Below are 24,000 nucleotides of genomic sequence, written 5' to 3' on the forward strand. Positions count from 1 at the left end.
TCCTACATACCCTTACATATACCCTTGCACCAACTTCTGATTCAAGTGCCTACATAATGTAGTACTTGAAATAATCATTGTTGGCAGACCCTTATGTGAAATCTTTACTTTCAAGCATGTAGATGTTTCATTCATCTCTTCAATTTTCTATCATCCTAAGCTAAATGTCACACACTACCTTCCAAGCTTACAAAAAGTTTTACACTTTTCCAAAAGAGTCTATTAACTAAAATTACCCTACATCTTAAATTATCATTAAAATTACAAAAGATCTATTTGATGACATTTTAACCTTAATTAAACTCCATGATAATAACCTTCAATGTTAAAAAGGATCCTCAATCGTTCTCATCCTGTATTGTCACCAATTACAAGTAATATGCTTAGCCAAAATATATGAAGAAATTAACTATGAAACATTCAAACAAAATTAGTTTCATAAGCATCTCCAATATATTTAAGTAAAGCTATGTTTATACATTTAAATATACATATTTAAGAGAAAAAAAAAAATTCAAATTATTTATTATAATTGTAATAACATGAAAAAAATAAAAAAGGACCCATTTGGCAACAAGAATACAAATAGAATAAACATATGTATATTCTTAAAATTTTGAATTCTCTGTTTGGATGCACCAAATCGAAGTTGGAATAGGAATAAAATTAGGTTTTCCAAATTCGGCACAAAAATGAGCATTTGTTGTTCCACCTAAATAGGTAGAATTGGAATACATGTTCCTATTCCAATTTTTTTATTTTAAAAAATATAAATTTGAGTCTATGAATTCCGCATCAAATTTTGGGTGAACCAAACCCATCTTCTATTCGAGAATAAGTATTCCTATTCCCAGAACCAAACAAGCCCTAAAAGAATTACATAAGAGGATTAAAAGATGATCTTTCATAGAAGGGTGCAAAATGGTTGATATAATAATACCTTACCAAAAGCTTATAATGGATTCATACTTCTATTAAAAGCATATATATAGATGTGCACTATCAAAAGCACGTTACTTCTATCAAAAGCATATATATAGATGCACACTATCAAAAGCACATTACTTCTATCAAAAGCATATATATAAATGCACACTATCAAAAACACATTACTTCTATCAAAAGCATATCTATGGATTTCTACCATTAATGTTAGTTGGAGATACTTCTATCTTGCAACTCAAACTTTACCACATTGAAGAAATGCATTTAAATTTACCAAGCTTCGAACTATATTCTTAATTTTGGTTTTTTTTTTTTTTTTTTTTTGTGATATACATTTACAAGACACAATGTTGAGTCAAATTTATTGAAGTTCTTGCTTCTTTTATGATTTGTTGGATTTTGCTCTCGGTGTAGTAATGTATAAGTTCCATTTATTAATCATTATAAGTGAAAGACATGAACGTTTTTTAAAATTAAATGTAAAGCTTCTAATCAACTCAAATGCAATCCAATAAACTAAACAAATACAAAAATATACTACTACCCTATTTTTGCATTTAAATATACGATAAAATAAAATACTTGCATGCATAAAAGATCCCATTTATCATTTTTTTACCTCAAAAGCATGCCACTTGTGATAGCTCAAACATACTACCATCAATACACACGTAAATCATACATCTTTGCTAGAACCTTCTAACTTGAATTGCTCTGTATCTTCCTTTAAATTCCATACACATCCTCTAAACATACAAATAATTATACACTTGTCAACCGAAGGAGGAGATCAATGTCATGTCCCCTATTCAAATAATTTAAAAAAAAATAAACTTTGTTAAGGCAATCAGGCTCCAAAAAGATGAAAATTCGGGCCAAAGGGGCTAATCTTTGGAAACCAATGGACTAATAAATAAAAATTATTATTAAATTATATTTTATTAACCCCTCTTGGACGTGAGTTAGGGTTATGCCCTCTTTAAAAGGGGTTTGGAGGCAGTTTGGGCTCATTCTACATCTTGATTCTTGCTAATTTCCTTGTTCTTCAGAGGCTGCCAAACCTGTGAAGAAAGAGACCCAAGAACGGGAGTTTGCAGGTTTTCAGGAAGGCTAAGGACGGGAGTTTGAAGCCATTCCATGTGCATGCTCATACAGAGTTTGCCTTTGTGCTGAATAGTGCCGATTTGGGTGTTTTTTGGGTTGTTTTTTGTTTGAGTTTGGGTTTTCAGTTGAGTGTTTCATATCAGTTTGGTTTGCTGTTGTATTTCAAACTTTATGATGTTAAAATAGAGCTGAATATATGTATTGGGTCGTGATTAAACTTTTGAGATAGTTTATGAGTGTTTTGTGGTGTTTCCGAGCATTTTTGTGTTAATTTCGAGAGCCTGATTGAGCATAGTTCTGCCCTACATTTGTGAGCTGTTGTGTAAAGGCTATACAAATCTGGAAATGTCATTTTGTAGGCTGTTATGCTGCTGAAATTTCTGTAAAAATGTCCATTTTCAGATTTATTAATAATTTGTGAAGTTGTGAAATTTTTGGCACTAATTTGGACATACCCGATTTGGGTTTTATTTGGAAATTGGCATATCTTTGTAATATTGGTTGTTTGATTTTAAAGTTCTGATTTGAGGTTGGAAATATCATAAAAAAATCAGTAAAGGGACATTGCAGTGGTATCAGAGCCGTGATCTTGCCAGCCTTAGGGTTTGTAGAAGTTGCATGTCAGTTTTAACAACTACCCAGATCTTGCATGTCAAGTTTTGATAACTACCCAAATCTTGCATGTCATATTTTATGATTGCATGCAACTAAGTGAAAGAGAAAAAAGATATTTGCAGCGAGAAAAGAATAAAGAAATTTTGATCAAACCCCCAGTTGAAAGCAAAAGTACAAAATCCAAGGAAGAAAAAAGTATGGCTGATCCAGATGAGATGGCAAAAAAATTCTTCCAAGACATCCAAAATACTCAGAAGCAAACAGTTGATGGTTTGACGGAAACTAGAGAGGCTTTGCGAATATTGACAGAAAAATTACAAGGAATTTCATCTATTAATGAGAAAGGGAGCACTTCAGAGGAGCCAACAAATGGGAGATCCACACCATCTAAATCAACCAAATCTATTTTCTTGCCTGCAGATGAGCCACCAGTACCAAATCCAGCCATTAATCCAGTGGAAGAGGTTACAGGTAATTTGATTACATTAAGAGTTACTTACAATGGCTTAGATGATGACTTTCGTAGTTCAGTTCCTTTTAGAGAATATGTGGATATGATGTACGCTTTGATGCCCAAGAAAGAGAACAAGAGGGAGCATGACACAAGTGGAAAAGAGCTCAAAAATAAAATAAGCAAGTTTACAGCACCTACTTTTGATGGAACAAATAAAATTTCAGCTAGAGCATGGCTACAAAAATTACAAACTTTTTTCACACTTAACCCCATGAAAGAGAGTGATGCTATTCAATTTGCAAGTCTACACTTGGAAGATGCAGCCTATGATTGGTGGTATCATGGAATGACTACTCAAAGTCACGATCAGGTAACTACATTTGAAGATTTCAGTCAAAAGGTGATAGATAGATTTGACCTCAAGGATGATGAAGAATACTTTAAAGAATTGTCAAAGTTGAAGCAAACCAAATCAGTTAATGAGTATATAGAAGAATTTCAAAAAGTGGTTGTTATGGTACCTGATATGAGTGAAAAGAGGATCCTTTATCTTTTTCTTGATGGTTTAGAAGATTCTGTTAAGGGTTTGGTTAAGGCTTTCTCACCCTCAACCTTACAGGAAGCTATCAAAAGAAGCTTGCAACTTGAAACTTGCGTGCCTATGAAATCAATCAATAATCAAAAACCCCCAAATCTTTGGCAACATAAGGGAAATTTTCAGAAAAAGACTTTCCCAACACTACCACCAAAAGATGTGACAAATGTGGCTAAAAAGAAGGTAGATGAAGAGACTATGAGTGAATTACGAAAAAAAAAGCTTTGTTTTACTTGTAGAGAACCATGGGTTCCAGGATACAGATGTTTGGGGAAAGGTCAAGTGCACTATATTGAAGTTGTTTCAGAATCTGATTCAAATGAGCATGAAGAATTTCATGATACTAAGGAGGAGGTAAAAGAAGAGAAAGTAAAAAAAATCAGCAAGGATGGCACTTTAGCAGCATTATCAAGAATCCCAAGATACCATCCCTTCCGAATTCGAGGGGTACTAGCAGGGCAAAGGTTGACTGTTCTTCTTTGATAGTGGGGCAACTCACAATTTTATTGATGAGAGATTTGTCATGAAAAGACGGCTTAAAGCAAAAGATTTTGAGGGATTCAATGTTACTGTAGCTGATGGATTCACTATGCCTTGCACACGGGTGGTGAAACAACTCAAGATGACCTTAGGAGATTATGAGTTATGTGATGACTTCTATGTGGTTGGTATTGGGGAGAGATCTTGTATTGGGTGTTCAATGGTTGCACTCTATCGGAGGCTATTACATGAACCATCAAACTATGGGGTTTAAATTTCATTCCAATGGGAAAGAAGTCATATTGAGAGGGTTATCGAATGGAGCACCTAAGGCGATCTCTGCAAAGAGGATGGAGAGGACTTTTCAAAGAGGACAAGTAACATGGGCAGCAGGAGTCATAATCCAACCAACAAGCTCTCCAAAGAATCAAGGTAATTTCCATTTTGAAATTCAAAATATTCTTGATAAGCATAGTATAGTTTTCAATGATTTGCCTCCAGGATTACCACCAGATAGAGGTTTTGAGCATGTTATAGAGTTAGAACAGGGTGCCAAACCAGTTATAACAACCCCATACCGCCATCCAAGAGGTTATAAGGAAGAAATTGAAAAAACTATTAAAGAACTCCTGGACATGGGATTCATAAGGCCTAGCTCTAGTCCATTTGCATCATCTGTGGTACTTGTCAAGAAAAAGGATGGTACAATGAAAATGTGTATAGACTACAGGGCTCTAAACAAGAAGACCATAAAAAATAGGTATCCCATACCACGCATAGATGAACTCATTGATGAGTTACATGGTGCTGTATACTTCTCAAAAATTGACTTAAGATCAGGCTACCATCAAATCCGAATGAGGAGTGAAGATGTGGAAAAGACTGCTTTCAGATGTCACTATGGGCACTTTGAATTTCTTGTTATGCCATTTGGACTCACTAATGCACCTGCAACATTCCAATCTTGTATGAATAAGGTATTCAGTCAGCATCTTCGAAAATTTGTTTTGGTATTTTTTGATGATATCTTGATATACAGTAAAACATAGGAAGAGCATCTAAAGCACATAGACACTGTTTTGGGAATCTTGGAGCAGCAATCCTTCTATGCTAAGCTATCTAAATGTGAGTTTGGTTTGACAGAGATCCTATATTTGGGACATATTATAAGCTCTAAAGGAGTACAGGTTGATCAACAAAAAATCTAGGCAATTTTGGATTGGCCTCCACCCACTAATCTTACACAGTTGAGAGGTTTCTTCGGGTTGTGTAGCTACTATAGGAGATTTGCCAAGAGATTCTCTCAGCTTGTTGCCCCCTTGACTGATTTGACAAAGAAAGGAGCTTTTGTTTGGACAGAAAGAAGAGGCACAAAAAACATTTGATAAGCTTAAGGAGGTAATGAGTTCATGCCCTGTGCTTGCAATTCCAAATTTCTCTTTACCTTTTGTTGTTGAATGTGATGCTTCTGGAGAAGGTATAGGGGCTGTCCTAACTCAAAGGAGACATCCAATAGCATTTGAGAGTCGAAAATTAAATCAAACAGAGAAAGGTTACTCCATCTATGATAAGGAAATGTTGGCAATCATGCATGCACTTCATAAGTTTAGACAATATTTGGTATGTGGGAGATTCATTGTAAAGACAGACCATAATAGCCTCAGGTTCTTCTTGAACCAAAGGGATTTGAATGATCGTCAACAAAAATGGGTAAGCAAATTGCAAGCTTATGATTTTGATATTGAATACATGAAAGGAAAGAATAATGTGGTTGCTGATGCTCTCTCAAGAAAGCCCACTTTGTGTTCCTTATCATCTATCTCTGCTGATTGGAAAGTCTCCATAATTTTAGAGTATGCTAAAGATTCATTTGCCACCAAAATTTTGGATAAGTTAGTGGATGATAACAGGTACAAGGTTGTTGATGAATTGATTTATTACAAGAACAAGATCTTCTTAGTGTCAAGGTCAAAAACTAAGGAGAGGATATTGAGGGTCTTTCATGACACACCTTTGGCTGGTCACCAGGGATACTTCAAGACATACAGGCAAATTCGAGAGCGGTTTTCATGGAAGGGTATGAAGGAGGATGTCCTTAAACACATTAAGGAATGTATGGTATGCCAACAAAGCAAGAGTGAGCAAAATTTTCCTGCAGGGTTGTTGCAGCCACTTCCTATTCCCGAACAAAAATGGGAAAGTATTTCCATTGATTTCATCACTGGGTTGCCCAAAGTTCAAGGTAAAGATTGCATATATGTGGTGGTAGATAGACTAACTAAGTATGCACATTTCTTTCCTATCACATCTGATTTCAAGGCATCACAAGTGGTCGAATTGTTCTTCAAGCAAAAATTTTAAATTACATGGTTTGCCTAGAAACATTGTTAGTGACCGAGACAGTAGATTCCTCAGCTCTTTTTGGAAGGAGCTCTTTCATTTGGCAGGAACTAAACTCACTCTTAGTACTAGCTATCACCCTCAAACAGATGGACAAACAGAGATAGTTAATAAATGGATAGAAGGATATTTGAGGAACTATGTTTCAAATCAACAACATGCTTGGGTGAAATGGTTACACCTAGGGGAGTATTGTTACAATACATCTCATCACATGTCTATTGGTATGCCTCCTTTTCGTGCTCTTTATGGTTATGATGCCCTTTCCTTTGTTGATCTAATACTTTCCAATAGCAGAGTACCCGCAGCAATTGATTTCATCAAGCAAAGCCAAGACATAATAAGGTCCCTCAAGGATAATCTACAACATGCACAAAACCAACAAAAGATATATGCTGACAGGGAAAAGGATTGAAAGATCTTTTGAAGTGGGAGATTTGGTATTTGTTAGGTTGCAGCCATATAAGCAAAGCACCTTGAAGAGAAGTGGGGCAGAGAAACTCAAGCCAAGGTTCTATGGGCCTTATAAAATCATCAAGAAGGTAGGAGAGGTAGCTTATGAATTGGAGCTCCCACCAAACAGCAAAATACATAATATTTTTCATGTATCTTGCTTAAAAAAGGTTCTAAGCCAGCAAACCATAGTATCTACAGAATTACCACCTCTTGATGATGAAGGGAAATTAGTTTTGATACCAGAAGAGATTTTGGATACAAGAGAGAAAAGGTTGAGAAATAGGAGCATCGTAGAGCATTTGGTCAAATGGAAAGGATTACCACTAGAGGATGCAACTTGGGAAGGAGCACATATTCTTGAGAATTCCAACCTTCATTGCTTGAGGACAAGCAATATTTGGGAGGGGAGGACTTGTCATGTCCCCTATTCAAATAATTAAAAAAAAATAAACTTTGTTAAAGCATGCAGACTCCAAAAAGGTGAAATTTCGGGCAAAGTGGGTAATCTTTGGAAACCAATGAACTAATAAATAAAAATTATTATTAAATTATATTTTATTAACCCCTCTTGGACGTGAGTTAAGGTTATGCCCTCTTTAAAAGGGGTTTGGAAGCATTTTGGGCTCATTCTACATCTTGATTCTTGCTAATTTCCTTGTTGTTCTTCAGAGGCTGCCAAACCTGTAGAGAAGGAGACCCAAGAACGGAAGTTTGCAAATTTCCAGGAAGGCTAAGGATGGGAGTTTGAAGCCATTCCATGTGCATACTCATACAGAGTTTGCCTTTGTGCTGAATAGTGCCGATTTGGATGTTTTCGAAGTTTTTTGTTTGAGTTTGGGTTTTCAGTTGAGTGTTTCATATCAATTTGGTTTGCTGCTGTATTTCAGACTTTATGATGTTAAAATAGAGCTGAATATATGTATTGGGTCGTGATTAAACTTCTGAGATAGTTTATGAGTGTTTTGTGGTGTTTTCGAGCATTTTTGTGTTAATTTCGAGAGCCCGATTGAGCATAGTTTTGTCTTACATTTGTGAGCTGTTGTGTAAAGGCTATACAAATTTGAGAAATGTCATTTTGTAGGCTGTTATGCTGCTGAAATTTCTGTAAAAATGTCCATTTTCAGATTTATTGATTATTTGTGAAGCTGTGAAATTTTTGGCACTAATTTGGACATACCCGATTTGGGTTTTATTGAGAAATTGGCAGATCTTTGTAATATTGGTTGTTTGATTTTAAAGTTTTGATTTGAGGCTGAAAATATCATAAAAAAATCAGTAAAGGGACATTTCAATCAACTAATATACCTCACAATAATACACCACTTGAGTTATAAACTAAATTGCTAAAGAATACACCACTTTTGAGTTACAAACTAAATTGCTAAAGATTTGTTTAAATATATTTTTAACCCTTTTTATAAATACAAGGGAATTATAACCTCATTTTCCTTGTATAAAAAGGATCCTTAATTTTTCTCTACCTTAATATGTATCTCCCTATACATAAACTAAACTCTATCCTTGAATTTGTCTCTTAGCTAATTTTAATATAAGCCAAAAAAAAAAAAACCCATCTACCAATATATTAACATTACTCTCTTAAAGTTTATTTCATGTCTTGGGTTTTAATCATTTTTGTGTTTAATTTAAATGCTTCATGCCTTGGATTTTAATCATCTTTGTGTTTAATTTAAATGCTTCAAGACCGAGCGTTTTCTTCAAAGCATAGATATGAAACTTTCAATCAATTAAACTATACACGAAGCAAAAACCAACTACACTTATTTCATGTCACTTAGATGAACATGCATGTATAAACCCTACTACACTTGCATCGACACTAATGCCCTCAACTATATTTCATGTCACTTTATTGCACGTGTGTATACTCTCAAGAGGATAACGACAACAAAAACATATACGTTTTCATGAGAATAATGGTGTAAAGATGACCAAAAACATATACTTTCTCATGTTTCTTTAGTTGGACAAGCGTCTATACCATCCCTTTCATGTTTACAATGAATATATGGTTGAAGCATGACCCAATCTCATTCAGTAATGATAGAAGTGTACTAAACTACATTCATCCCTTCCTATGTATTCCAAGACACTTTGGTTGGACATGCATCTATACTTCCCTTTCATGTTTACAAGGAATAGTACATTTTCACGTAGGTGTCACAATAATTAAAACATATATATCGTATTCATTAATTACATAAAAGATTTAATATACTACAAGTCAATTCAAACAATTTAACTTCTGATAAGGTTCTATTCCCTACTTAGACATGTTTCTGTGATGATATAATAGAATTTCATATTAGCGCACAAAAAATATGGCCGTCTTATTTGTCTTCATATTAATTTTTCTCATTAGACTTTCTTATTTCGCCTATTGTATAAACGAATCAAATCATTACTATTTATCTTTTACCTTCTCTCCAAGTGTTCACTCGTATATATAAAACACCCACTTATATATCTGATTTGAGCACATGCAAACATTTGTTAATACAATCTTGAATGTGCTTAGCATAAGATTTTGACCCATTAAATGTGCCATCATTTTAATAGATCATCAGCTTTAAGCACTTGAAAGATACGGCCATCACGATATTCAATCCCAATTATAACTAGAAAATATTAGATTAACTATTAAATATGTAGTTACGGAAGAAATATTTCAATAGGAAGTCCAACAGTAAAAAATTATTCGACTTTCAGAATGAATTATGTAGTTGGTTTATCATGCGAGGTAAATCTCTAATAGCGAAATTAATTTATCTAATAGCAAAATTAAACATTTGAGTATTAAAGCAATGGGTGTTGGAAGAAAAGAATAGCGTGGTATTTGGATAACAAGAAACATGGCCGCATGCATGTTTCAATGACTGGACTCAATCCCTTCTGGTAAAAGCAATCTAAACTAGTAAGACATTCCCTCAACCTAATTTAGCTATGTTAATCGTCATTGGCACACTTACATTAGATACCATTGCTACCATGTTTTAGTAGACAAACGGAGTTATTAAAAAGAGAGCAATCAAAAAACTTGAGGATGGTAGTGAACGAGTTCATCAAAATGAAGCATTTGCATGGCAGCATTCCAATAATGGCTCTGCACTCTTGCATCACTGTGTTATTTCTCAAATGTTTTAGCTTCAGGTAATAGCGCACCCTCATAACTGAAATATTGTTTAGGTATTGACAACCCATTTACTTACATGCATGGCTAAGCTTCTTTTAGATCTTGCATGCAGCTCCTTGGCCTTACTCCATTCATTCTCCCCTCAAACCAAATCCACATCACACATGTCAACCCCACATCTGTGATAGCAAACGTCAATGATGTTAGAATTGTCAAGGCTTAAGCTCATGGCTTAGCACCAATTCTGAATAAACTCCATCTCAATTTTGCCCGATCCCCGTGATAATTGGGAATCTTCAATGTAGGAACTATGGAAGCAGAAATATTATACTTTTATGATACCACAACTATATGCGGTGGAATCCCTTTGCCATCAGTGTGTGCTTTGTAATTTATATTTCATCTAGTAAAAAATTGAATGGAACCATTGTAATTTATTTTGTACCTAGGAAAATTTTGGGCAAAACCACCTGTCATATAAAAAAGGAAGCTTTCATCATATCAAGACATTTCTTGAATTGCGGATAGGAAACAAACAAAAGCCATTTTTAGCATTCTGTCTTAAGAGGAATCATGGAAAAGGGAATTGGGTGACATAACTTGTAGAATCTTTTGGGTCAGCATAAAGACAAGCACAGAGAGGCAGTTTTTAACAAACTTAAAGCAACTGCAATTATAAAAAGTATTTATGAAGTGCTACATTTGCAATGGAAATCCTTTTCAGGGATTTTTAGCACTTGTATGATTTTCTTTGTACAGATCTTAAAAATGAAATACCGTGTCAGATTTGCAATGACAATCCTCCATTGGACTTTTAGGTTATCTTCCTATTAATTTTTAAGAAATATGGTTTTACATATTCAATTTTTTATTCAATCAGGTCTGCATGTTTTGGCAGGCTCCAGAGTTCGCAGGATGAAATTATCCCTCTACTACTCAATTGATTCAAGGTATTCAACACCATTCTTTTGTAAATCTTAACTTCAAAACTCTGCAGACTTGCAAAGCTCGACATCAATTTCAGCAACATTTTGCCATTATTTCCATGTACACTTTTGCAAGCTTTCACCATGTGCACTTTGTTGCCACAGCGTCATTTCAAGCTGCAACGTCATTTCATCTTACTTTGATGGAAATGTGCCCATGTCTGCAATATGGGACCTAATCCTACCAGACTTGCAATTCAATTGTTCAAGAAATAGAACAAAATGTCAAGTTGAATTTCACACCTCCCAAATTGCTCCTCCTTGCTCAACAACCATAGTTATACACTTTCAAGCCATCCCATGGAAACATTAAACAGCAAAATTTGACTCAGACTATTTCATGTGTCATTCTGCCCCATATGTTATACTTTTGACATATATTTCTCTGCATCTTACTTTGATGGATAGATGCCCATGTCTGCAGCCATCCCATGGAAACATTAAACAGCAAAATTTGACTCAGACTATTTCATGTGTCATTCTGCCTCATATGTTATACTTTTGACATATATTTCTCTGCATCTTACTTTGATGGATAGATGCCCATGTCTGCAGTATGGGATCTAATCCTACCAAACATACAATCTCAGTTGCTCAAGAAATAAAATGAATATTGCATGGCAAATTACCAGGTTTGCATTGTGCTTGTTTTGGCACTCTCATCTTGAATTACACACAGCCTGAATTGCTCCTACTTGCTCAAAATAACCATAAATCTTCACTTTTGAGTCATCCTATGGAAATATTAAATGGCAATATTTGACAAAGCATATTACATGTGTCTTTCTGGCCCATACGTTTTGGCATAACTAATTTCAGTTTTTTGATTGCCCAGCTGTTATAGCAGTTATGTAGCGATGTACTCTGGCAAGATGGTATGAAATGGCACCATATGAACACACTTCAAGAGGGGTCTTGTGCTTGCTTTCCTAGCAAAATTACAACATTTAATATCCATATCCTTTAAAATCTGTTCACCAAATGTTATGTTGGATTGCTACTCTGAGAAAGAATGGAAGAGCCATTCGTACCACAAACATTATTTTGTGCCCTCTTTTTGTGGATAGGTGGTCAAGGGGTCAAATGTTGTGCTGCCATCTTTTTGTGGATAGGCGGTCAAGGGATCAAAGGTTGTACAAACAATAACACGAACAAAATCTTGAGGCAACTAGATTGCACATGGAAGGGGAGTCGTTGAAAACAATACTCCAATAGAAAATGTGCAAGCTAGTATGACTAAAGCATCTATTGGTAGGTTTTCTTTTTGCTCGTGGTATAAAAGAGAGGCAAATGTTGTTGATTTGTTTAATTTGAAAGCAAAAGTGGTGGCTTAAGCATCTATTAGAAGGTTTATCTTTGCTCATGGTATACCATTCCATGTGTCACATTCCTCATATTATAAACAAATGAGCGTCTCTAATTTGTACCACCTAGAGAGACAAAACTACGCAATGTTGTTCTTGATAAAGAGTATTCAAAATTGAGCATTTTGATAAAGGTTATGAAACCAAGATGGTTAAGTATGCTCCCATCATCATGGATGGGTGGACCAATATCAAATATCAATCTTATTGTCACTAGTAGAACAGGCTCTCATTTTCTTAGAGTATAGATTGTTCAGGGGAAAGGAATCAGCCTTCCAATTTCAGATTTATAAAGATGCTATAGAAGAGGTTGAACCTGCTAATGTTGTGCAAGTAGTCACTGATTCAGCTCAAGCGTGCAAGTCAACTGGATTGATGGTGGAGAGTACTTATATGCACATTTGTGTACCCCTTTTTGTAAACATGCATTGAACAACACCACGGACACTGGCAAAATTGATTGGCTAAAGGCAGTGGTGCATGAGGATAGAGATGTACAATGGGGGCCCATAAGGCAATTTTTATTTTGTGTTCAACTCAGGTAAAGAGGGGTCCATTCTAAACTGTACAATGGAGATAATGCTGCTAAACTTCAAGGTCAGTGGCTTGCATTCACAAGTCTTCATGGTCCAACCTTTGGTAGACCAGATGTGAGGACTGATAGAGCTACACTAGCTCAATCTTACCCTATTAGATGGCAGATGTGCCATGGTAGAGATGTGCCTGAGCTAAGAATTACTGCCCTTCATCTTCTTTGACAAATTGACAGTTCTGCTGCTATAGAAAATAGTCCCCTAAAAATTGGCTCTTAATCGCCTCCTTCCTGGAAACTCTATGGAGCACAGAAAATCATTTTTAATTAAATACACAATTTTTTATATTTTTCATCTCAAATGAAACTCCTAAGGTTGATATGATTCTCCACTCTTGGGAAAAGATATCAACACTATATGCATGTATGATAAGAGATGGTGTTGGTGTCCTAAGCTGCTCTTCCATTAATCCTCAAGATCTGACCTGATTACCAAGACTTAAGCTGTCAACTTGAGAAAAATAAGCTAAAACTCATTATAAGACGGTCAAGATCAGGGCCAATGCAGAGTCAATGCTAAACCAAGGAGGGAGATCCCTTGGGTTTTCTACATATAAACAAAAATAAATAAAACAATGATTAACTTTTCTTGGTAGCTACCCACCCTTAACAGATGAAACACCTAAATCTATTACTTAACTTTACCGTGCAGATCTGTGCACTGAAATTCAGATCCCATTTGATCAATATCATCCATGACAAAGCAGACAAACAACTCCACCATAACCTACAATAAATTTATAAAATACTGGCTCCCATAAAATGCTACAACATCAGTATTACCAATCTTTGCTAGCTGATAATACAAGTCAACAAAAATAAAAGATGGATGAATTTTGATTTCCTCAAGTGAGCGGGCGGTGAGCAGACCAGTGATTTCATCTCAACTGCCTGGCAGGGTTCAACCTTCTACACCAAGTGCTCATGTACATTAATAAAAGAAATTGGCATCTTAATTATGGTATGACCTAAGATGCAAAAGACAAACCAAGAGTGTACTTGAACTAATATAAGACATAGCTTTATATTTTAGTTAGAATGTAATCCAAATGTATGGCAAAAGATCAGAAATCAGGCATGTACTTTATCGATCCATAGGCAATCATATAAGCTCCATATTTTAAAAAATATACAGCAATGAACTTACGAAATCTAGCCGAATTAGCATCTTAGGATACACTTTCAAAATGGATTGGAAGAGCTCTGCAATTCAAAAGCTATCATCATACAAGCTCCACATATTGCAAAAAAGGTTAATCTATGAAAAACGTCAAAGAAACAGTACAGCTTTTGCTCAAGCCAAAAAATCCTAATCAATAATATCAAAAAATGACACCAGTCTAAGAACACCCAAATTAGTGGTAGTCTTGCACAGTTGTATCTTTTCTCTGAAATTTATAATATACATGAGCCCATTTAATTCCAGTTCTATTTGACCTTTAGGCACCCAAGACATGCATCTCAAACTAACAGAATGTCCTGGACCAATCTTGACGATGAATGCTTTCACAGTTTTCCTATCTAAAACACAGGCCAGCAATCATATTCTGAATCGAGCAAGGGAAAAGGATTGAGATAAGCAATCTAAGTTGCTCTTGAACAATTACAAATATTTGCCAAGTAAAAGAGTTAATATAACAATTACAAACAAACCAGCAGTCTCCTTGTCTGAAGACTATCAGAATCAAGCAAGGGAAAAGGATTGAGATAAGCAATCTAAGTTGCTCTTGAACAATTACAAATATTTGCCAAGTATAAGAATTAATATAACAATTACAAACAAACCAGCAGTCTCCTTGTCTGAAGACTATCACATTAGCAATTATATTGACAAAGAAACAGTAATTATCAAGAACAGAAATTTCTTTTGATAAAGAAAGAGTAATTATCAAGAACAGAGATTTCTTATGATAAAGAAACAGTAGTTATTATGGCAAAGACCAGCTCCTAATAAAGGGTTCGACTTGTAGAAAGTGGTCTAAGAATAAGCCTTAATAGAAGGATAAGTATTTACCCGTAAGACATAGCAATTTGGCATTCAGAGCCATAACAATGGCTGCCGTATTAATAGCAAGCAAGACAATAAATTAACGACGACTTTAGTAAATAATTAAGTTGCTAATGAAAGTGATGGGGTGTGACCAAGAAGAAGGAAATAAATAATTAATTTGCAATTAAGCAAGAGGCATGTCTCATCTCAAGGATCACCTCTCCTCGAAGGGGTAATAAGATTTAAAAATGGAGAGTGCTCCAATCGAAGGTATTATCATATCAATTCATATATTAAGCAGTTCATTTCAGCAGGAACAGAGGAACAAAATATGAAACAGCACAAACACATGTACATCTGAAAGATATCTAATCACTCATCAGAAACAGATAAATATAGACTGAGTGGCAGCAATAAATTAGCAGAGGAACACTGATACATGTTTACAACTCTCACCAAGATATTAGAAGGAACACCTACAGCAATCCATCACAGCAGCATAATCAAACTCTTCAAACATTTTCAACAATTCATTTCAACTGCAAAATCATAGGTATTAAAACCGAAGATTAATCATTCTTCGACATCAGAGATCAAATCCCCAGCATAGCACTGGTAATCTTGGTCCAAATAAATGCAAGGAAATGAAATACAAACTACTATTATATTTACAGCAATCTGAATAAACAGCATAGAAGGCAATGAACATTCTTTATCATCCAATGGGTATATTCATACAACCATAGGGATTACAATCATCAGACCAGAAGCAGCTACAGGAATTAAACAATAAGATAATATACAGGGACCAGATTGGTAATTGGAGAGCAACAGACCCTTGGGATTTTTGGGTAATACAAGCATCTAGCAATCTAACAATTGATATTGTGGCATTAATATTGCCTATACATTATTTGGCAATCATATTTTATGTATGTATATGATTGGATATGAAATGCATGTGTCAAAGGTCTGTCAGTAAACCTCCCTCCTCTTCGAACCTCCATTACTATGTCCTCTCCAACTCTATAATGATGCCTATTAATCTCAAGAGGTAAAGCGAGGACGGGCAAAGCAAGTACAAGCACTCCACTAGGTAGTGCTCCTAGGCAGCATGCCTTCAAGCACACCTATAGTGCTTCTTTGCCAACACCCTAATGCATTTGCAATGATCCTATAGATACTGTATGAATATCATGTATTATGAACTAACCCTATGCGTGTGTGTGTTATGGTTCTAGGCTACAATCTTTGAAGAGATTTTAGTTAGTAAGATATAACCCTAACCCTAATTATTTGTCATTATGATTTTCAAGGCAACTTAGGGAGGAGCATCAATGGTAACCCTAATGGAATTTGAGCTTGGTTACAAGATGGTAAAGCCCAGATAAATGACATAATGACACATAATAAATAGTAACTCAAGGGCCTCGAAGACCACTAAACTAGGGTTGGTCGAAATTGTAGAGGTTACCATGAAGATAACTTGGGCTAGGGCCCATCGCAAAAGGTAAAGACAATAAAATTCTTACAAGACACATGACCACCATGGATGTAGAGTTCTAGAATTTGAGTGATGCAAAAATGCCTCACTTTAGAGCTAAATAACTAGTAGAGGCAAGGGACATAAAGGAATTATTGTCTTGATTAAAAAACACATGGGCCAGATTCATAAGAATGGAGAAAGAAGACTTTTTATTCATAAGAATGGAGAAAGAAGACTTTTTATTCATAAGAATTGAGAAATAAGACTTTATAAAGCAGTACATATGGCTGAAAATAACTTAAAGAAAGATTCCAAAGTTTCCATAAGGGTGGCAACATGTTAGTTTGCCCCAAAAGGATCAAAAACATATTAGAAGAGGAACTTGGACTGGAAATACCCCAACCAATGAATTGCTGAAAAAAGACATTCCTCTTTATAATACTTTTAGCAAGGTATTAATAACAGGAGACTTTAATGCCAAGACAGCAAATAGCCAAGCCATCAACTAGAAGAGAAGTTACATAGAAAGAAGTGACCCACTATGACTAGACAAAGAGACACGTCGTGTTGAGAAAGGTCATCACAAGACAGCAAGGGCAATGTTAATCATTATGGAGCAGAACTGAAGTGCTTCTGCATTGCACAACATGTCTTTATGCAATTGTACAAAAGCAAAAGCGAAGCCAAATTCAAGAAAAGCCACTTGTAAAACATACAACTCTCAAGTGTGGTTGACTATGTTATTTGCCTTCAAGATCACACCTTAAGAAAAAAGGAGATAGAGATAGGAGACTATGTCTTCCAAACCCGACTTTAAGAGGTTCCATTGCACAAAAAGCATACTAAGACTTGTTATTGAAGTCTGAACATAGGATGCAGACCCGAGATGGAATGCACATCACAATGATGTAGTGAAGATAAAAGAGCTTTAACAAAGTGATCTTTTACACAAACAACGCAAAGGGAATAATGGATTATGTTGACTACAAGATCATAGAATTTTGGATGATGCACACGGAGAGACGGTAAAACTTATGCAGTCATGTTTCTATAACAATAGCTACCTCGAAAGTGTTGACAGTAGAAGTGTACCGTCACAATATGCTTTCAAGACAAATATCAAGTGGTTAGTTAAGATGCCCTTACATTCTCCGTTTCCTATTTCAAGTGCAAACTTCCCTCTCCTAAAGAACCAGCACCACCCAAAGCTTAAGGATGAGCTTGGAGCTTGTTATCCAAAGGCACAAGAATCATGCGATCAAAACCCTCAAGCAGGCTTGCAATTTTCAGCAAAAATCTCTGAAACCAAACCACAAAATTTCATCAAATTTCTGCAACAATTTTCATTTAAAAAATTCAATAAACAATTTTTTGGAAAAGATTCCAGATCAAAATATTAATTCTTATCAGCTTTATAGGAAATAGGAATTTCAGATTGTAATCACTGTTGTCCAGAGTTATGTGCAGATTCGATATGTTGCTGCTGCAACTTGTAATGGTACTTAACGATTTTTGTGTTTTTCAAGTCACTCTTTCAATGAATATGCATATGATATGAAGAGGCATGTCTCCCATAAAGACGTCTCTTTGTTAATATCTTAACACATTAGTTATTGCTTTAACATTTTCACAATTGATATTTGCTCGATGTATTTTATCATGATTACAATATATGATAATAATTTATTAATATATACATGTATATGTTGCTCAATGTATTTTATCATGATTACAATATATGATAATAATTTATTATAATGTGTGTGTGTGTGTGTGTGTGTATGTGTGTGTACGGGTGCGTGCGCGTGCTCGTGCGTGCGTGTGCGTGTGCGTGCGTGTGTGACTAATATATCTCATTTACATAATATACATATGCGTGTGTGTGTGCGTGTGCGTGCGCGTGCGTGCGTGCGTGCGTGTGCGTGCGTGCGTGCGTGCGTGCGCGTGTGTGTGTGTGTGTGTGCGTGCGTGTGTGTGTGTGTGTGACTAATATATCTCATATACATAATATACATATGCATATACATATACATACACACATACATACATCTTAAGAATGAGCTTGGAGCTTGTCATCCAAAGGCACAAGAATCATCAAGGATGCAAGATGGTGTACCGAAACTAGGTGCCTTCACCAAACTTGAAGTTTCCAGGAACACACCATCTTGTAGCATCAGAGACGCTTGCTGAAACCATCTTGAAGTTTCCAAGAAATCATGCGATCAAAACCCTCAAGCAAGCTTGCAATTTTCAGCAAAAATCTCTGAAACCAAACCACAAAATTTCATCAAATTTCTACAACAATTTTTATTTAAAAAATCCAATAAACAATTTTTTGGAAAAAATTCCACATCAAAATATTAATACTTTGGAATCTTTCTTTAAGTTATTTTCAGCCATATGTACTGCTTTTTAAAGTCTTCTTACATACATACATATCCAAAAAAAATTTAAGGTTGTTAGGCCACTCAAAAATTTAATTTCATTGATTGGGATAATTTGATCGAAGATACAATCATTAAAACTCCCTCTGAGCTAGGGAAGATGATTTCTATCCAAATAGACGACGGAGTAATAATGTTACCTCATGGTAACATCAAGAGTATGGTATACCCAAGCATGTCATCCATATGATATTCACCATACTCATCTTTTCTTGGTATGTGACTGACATCACATCTCCCAGATAAGATATTTGCGCATGGTGTCTCTATTGATACTACTGCTCATAGTATCCACCATGACATACCTCAATAATAACTTATAGTAGCATGGACACTATTTAGCTAATTACATAAAAGATATTCACTATGATAATCTCCATAGACGTCATCCATATGACATCCATCATGATAACAAGTTAAACTATTGTCAAGATTGTCAGCTTACAATAGTAACCACAAGTAAGCTTTCTTGACGATCGTCACCTCACAAGAAGTTTCACAAGATCATGTAATAACTCACACAGCATACACCATGAACCATATCAAAGGGTGGATCCACCAAGAAGAATCCCAAAGGTAAGGGTGTTCATATCAAACTTCTCCCTCATAGATAAGGATACATTAAGGAACATCTCAAGAAGTCATTGATGTTGAGTCTTCCTCTTAGTAAGGTCTTCGATCCATAACTTCAAGCTTGTCTTCAATGATGTACAAACTTCATTTTGGCTGAAGGCTCGGAGAAAATATTGGTTGTCAAATCTTCAGTGCTAATGTACCCTAGATAAATAACATTCCAATTATTCATCTACCGTTTAGGATTTGCATATTGGCCTTCCAATCTACACATAAGGAACTTCATCTTATGAATCATATAGTCCTCTGACTACTACAGTTTCTTGATCACAAGAGAATCCATCTCAACATGATCTACTCCTTGTGAATCACAATATGACCAAGATCTTCAGAAGTCAACAAACGCATATCCTTGATCAGCAACCTCTATCACAAAAACAAACGTTGATTCATAGGAAGATGAGTGAATGTACTAAACAATGGATTTATCCTTGGGCTTGGCGACACCACATATATAGATAATGTGCTTCCCTTTTGAAGGTTCAAGTTCATGCATCAAGCTCTTGACCTCTTTCTCCAAGGTTGCTTCATTATTAACCTAAACCATCAAATAGTCTTGTTCAATAGCTTTGAAAAGAGCATAACTTCCACTTAGTCAATGTTGCTTATTCAATTGATGATGGATACTTTGAACGTACAATTTTCATTTTTGACTTTATATATATTGTTGACTTTATATATATAAAGCAAATTTATAATCTAATTACATATATTTTTCTGTTTAACACGTCTCTTATTTCACTTACATCACTTTTATTTATATAAATATATATCAGATTAAAAATCTGAATATATTTCTTTATTTTCACTTTCTCATTTTATTCTTTTATATTTTCATTCTGGCTCACATATCTTCTTATAACGCACTTCTCTATAACGCACTTCTCTATTCTATTCATTCTGCTTTATTCTGATTAAATAGATATCAGATAGAAATATCTGAATATATATTCCTTCTTTTTTTCTTTTGCTTCTCTACACAAATCTGACTTCGTGAATAAATGACTTCTTTTATATTTCTTTATTTTCACTTTCTTATTTTATTTTTTTATATTCATTCTGGCTCACATATCTTCTTATAACGCACTTCTTTGTTCTATTCATTCTGCTTTAATCCACACACTCCAACTATTATTCTGATTAAATAGACATCAGATAGAAATATCTGAATATGTAAAACTTCTGTTTTTCTTTTGCTTCTCTACACAATCTGACTTCATGAATAAATGACTCTTCTTTTATATCATAAAATAAATCAATGTGCCTTTTCAAAACAAAAACTCACAACCCTTCAAAAAAATAATTATACTTAAACATAATCATAACAAAACCATATTTTTCATCGGTCTTATTTCTTACTAATTTCACCACTGTTATTTTAACGTATTATGCATATTGATCATATATATTTTAAAACACCAAACATTATATGTATCTCCCAAATTGCTCTTGGCACTATTTTGGCTTCCTTGTTATCAATAATAAATTTAATAAATGACACTCCTTATTTTTACCAATTATTTCAGGTGCCACCAATTTACGTGTCTTTTATTGGGCTTATTTTTGTTTAAACAAATTTTTTTTGAACTTCGATTGTGCTTCTATATTGAGCGAATGGTAGGATGCAATGATTAAAATATGAATCTTTCAATTTCGTGTATTTCCTGTGTCTACGTCTTCATACAATGGCATATACTTCAACATGATTTGACTTCTCCCGAAATCATCTTCTTTGCCAATGTGAGTTCTACAAATGTCTCTTCAAACTAAGCATTTACTCTTGTGATTTACAGTGAATACTAAAGTATTTGATTTGTTCTCCAACATGTACGTGTTTGACTTCTGGACCTGTATAGTGTTGCCAGTCAACCAGCATTGGGAATTCCATATGTTGCAAATTATGCATATATTTTAATCATCCCATTTACAACCACATATACATCATTGTTATTATAATATTTTTGTGAAAATGTTGTTTGCACAATTAACTGTTATTCCTTGCATGCCTTCAAGTCAATTTGTGCTAGACAAGATAGAAGTTTTTTTTTAAAAATCGTTCTCTTCAATATTTGTGTATTTTTATTAAATGATTTAGTCTCTATCATATTCTAGCTCTCAAACCCATGTTTGTGCCCGTACTCCATTGACAAGATGCCAATGAAGAATTCTACTTTCTTACTGTTGTAAAATGGATATGCTAAAACCATGTTCATTGGCTTATTTATTCAAGTTGTTGAATAATCTCATATTCACTGATTCTGCCGATAAGATTTGTAGCATTCCAATATACTTTTCCCCCTTATATGTGTTAACAGTGCTTTTGGAGTAATCGGTTTAAGACCAGGTGCTCATGTGTTTTATAACGTAGAATTAGTTATCTGAGATGTATAAATCGATCTCTCGATAGCATATATGTTGTTTTATTTTTTCCTATCTTCACTGACTATATTGGTAAATGCTGAAGCTAAGTTGTGTGCAATTCAAACGCAGAGATCTATAAAATTATTAATCCTCTACAAGGTCACGGTGGGTGTGGATGTATTGTTCAATCTTCCCATTTTCATTTTGATGAAGGACAATATTTTTCCTATGATTAGTTTGTTCTTCCTTCTTTTCCCATATAAATTTGGTTAGCATAATAGTAAGTATACTCTATGCTTCCTGATAATCAAATAACAATTTTATATTATAAATTCGTCCAACATTCTCTATATTTTGCAATTAGTATGCACAATACTAGATCATTGTCTTCCTAATTGGTATTTTCTAAGTAAGCAATATTAGAGTGAAGTACTTTGAATTATCTATCTTCCTCCAAACTTGGATTGGGTGATTAGGTTTTGAATGGATGTACGACACTTTTATAGGTTCACTGATTGATCCTTAGTAATATCTATCGTGTGTTTGTGCATATTGTAAGCACACTAGCATAGTGTAATCTTTTCAATGGCTCTTGATGGTGAATGGTTCTCCTAATCCTTTCAGTGTCTACTTCATAATTCTCCTCCTTTCTTACATTTGCAACCTGCTCTGATACCATGTTGAGTAACAGGGATCTTTTTCTACAAATATAATAATATAGCCATTGTGATTGATATGTTCCAAATGCAGATTTGGATCTCATATAAATATGAGAGAAGACATATCTTATGAATGAGACATGCCTCCAAAGTTTAATCATCATTTAATTAATATATATTTCATAATAATTATTATTATTATAAAATATATATATATATATATATATATATATATATATATATATATATATATATACACACACAAACACACACACACACACATTTGCATCCTGCTTTGATACCATGTTGATGTGATGTCCCCAGAGTGGGCCCTTAACGGAAGGTGATGTAAGTGCGGTTTGTCGCTACCACGTGTCTGGAGTCCTCGCCAGCGAGGCTGTCCTAGGGTTGCCCCCTTAACGCGAGGAGGTGCCGTTTACTAATAGTCCGAGCTTTTGGTGCAACGGTTACTAACTTGGTATCAGAGCCGGAGGTCTCGAGGTCGAGACCCGCGGAGCGTGGTGGGTTGTGATGTCCCCGGAGTGGGCCCCTAACGGAAGGTGACGTAGGTCTGTCCGTGAGGTTTGTCACTACCACGTGTCTGGGGTCCTCGCCAGCGAGGCTGTCTTGAGGTTGCCCCCTTAACGCAGGGAGGTGTCGTTTACTAATACTCCGGGCTTTTGGTGCAACGGTTACTAACTCCTGTAATGTCCCATTTTTTTTTGGAGAAATTAATTGTAAAGTTATCAATTAAAAAATATATATTACAAGGTAACTTTATAAATTAAATTAAAAAAAAGCTTCTAGAGGTTGCTAAAAGAAGCGGAGAAAAAATTTTAAAAAGGAGGTCGACCTATCAAAGAAAAAAGAATAAAAGGCATTGAGGGCTCATTGCCTATCATCGAGATTTATTATTGATTTTTGCTTATGTGTGTTGTGGAGCCTAGGTTTTCTGCAAATAGTCACAATTGGCCATTGAGAACGAAAACTCTCAATTGGTACGCAATTTTGAAGGTGTGCGAGATCCCCTGAATTATTGCAGCTGCGGGAAGGATATTTCAATCTTTTCATTTGTGCTTAGTTGCTGATTTGGAGTTTCCAGTGGAGTTGCACTTTCACCATATCATCTACAGCATTCAGTCTCCACCATTTGATCAATCCGGGTTCTTTATTTCAATCTGTAGTTGCAACAAGTTCTCAATTGTATACAACCAGTTAGGGTTTCTTTGTAATGTGCTATGTCATAATGTTTTGGTGCTGAAATTTGCCATATCATTTGTAA

At 35.0% G+C, this 24,000-nt stretch overlaps 1 long non-coding RNA gene across 2 annotated transcripts in view; it reads right to left on the reverse strand.

Moving 5' to 3' along the window:
- Positions 1-580: 580 nt before the first annotated feature.
- LOC149564448 (uncharacterized) overlaps positions 581-24,000 on the reverse strand; it is a 38,216-nt gene continuing 14,796 nt past the window's right edge. The window contains exon 4 of one of the 2 annotated variants that reach the window (XR_016361835.1): positions 581-867. This is a non-coding gene — a long non-coding RNA (uncharacterized LOC149564448). Of the gene's footprint in view, positions 868-14,520; positions 17,921-24,000 lie in introns of those variants that run through there. The other variant, XR_016361836.1, reaches the window with a different exon arrangement.

Source organism: Cupressus sempervirens, chromosome 3, assembly GCF_028749045.1.
Source record: "Cupressus sempervirens isolate cs-2001-9-10 chromosome 3, ASM2874904v1, whole genome shotgun sequence".
Taxonomy (NCBI): domain Eukaryota; kingdom Viridiplantae; phylum Streptophyta; class Pinopsida; order Cupressales; family Cupressaceae; genus Cupressus; species Cupressus sempervirens.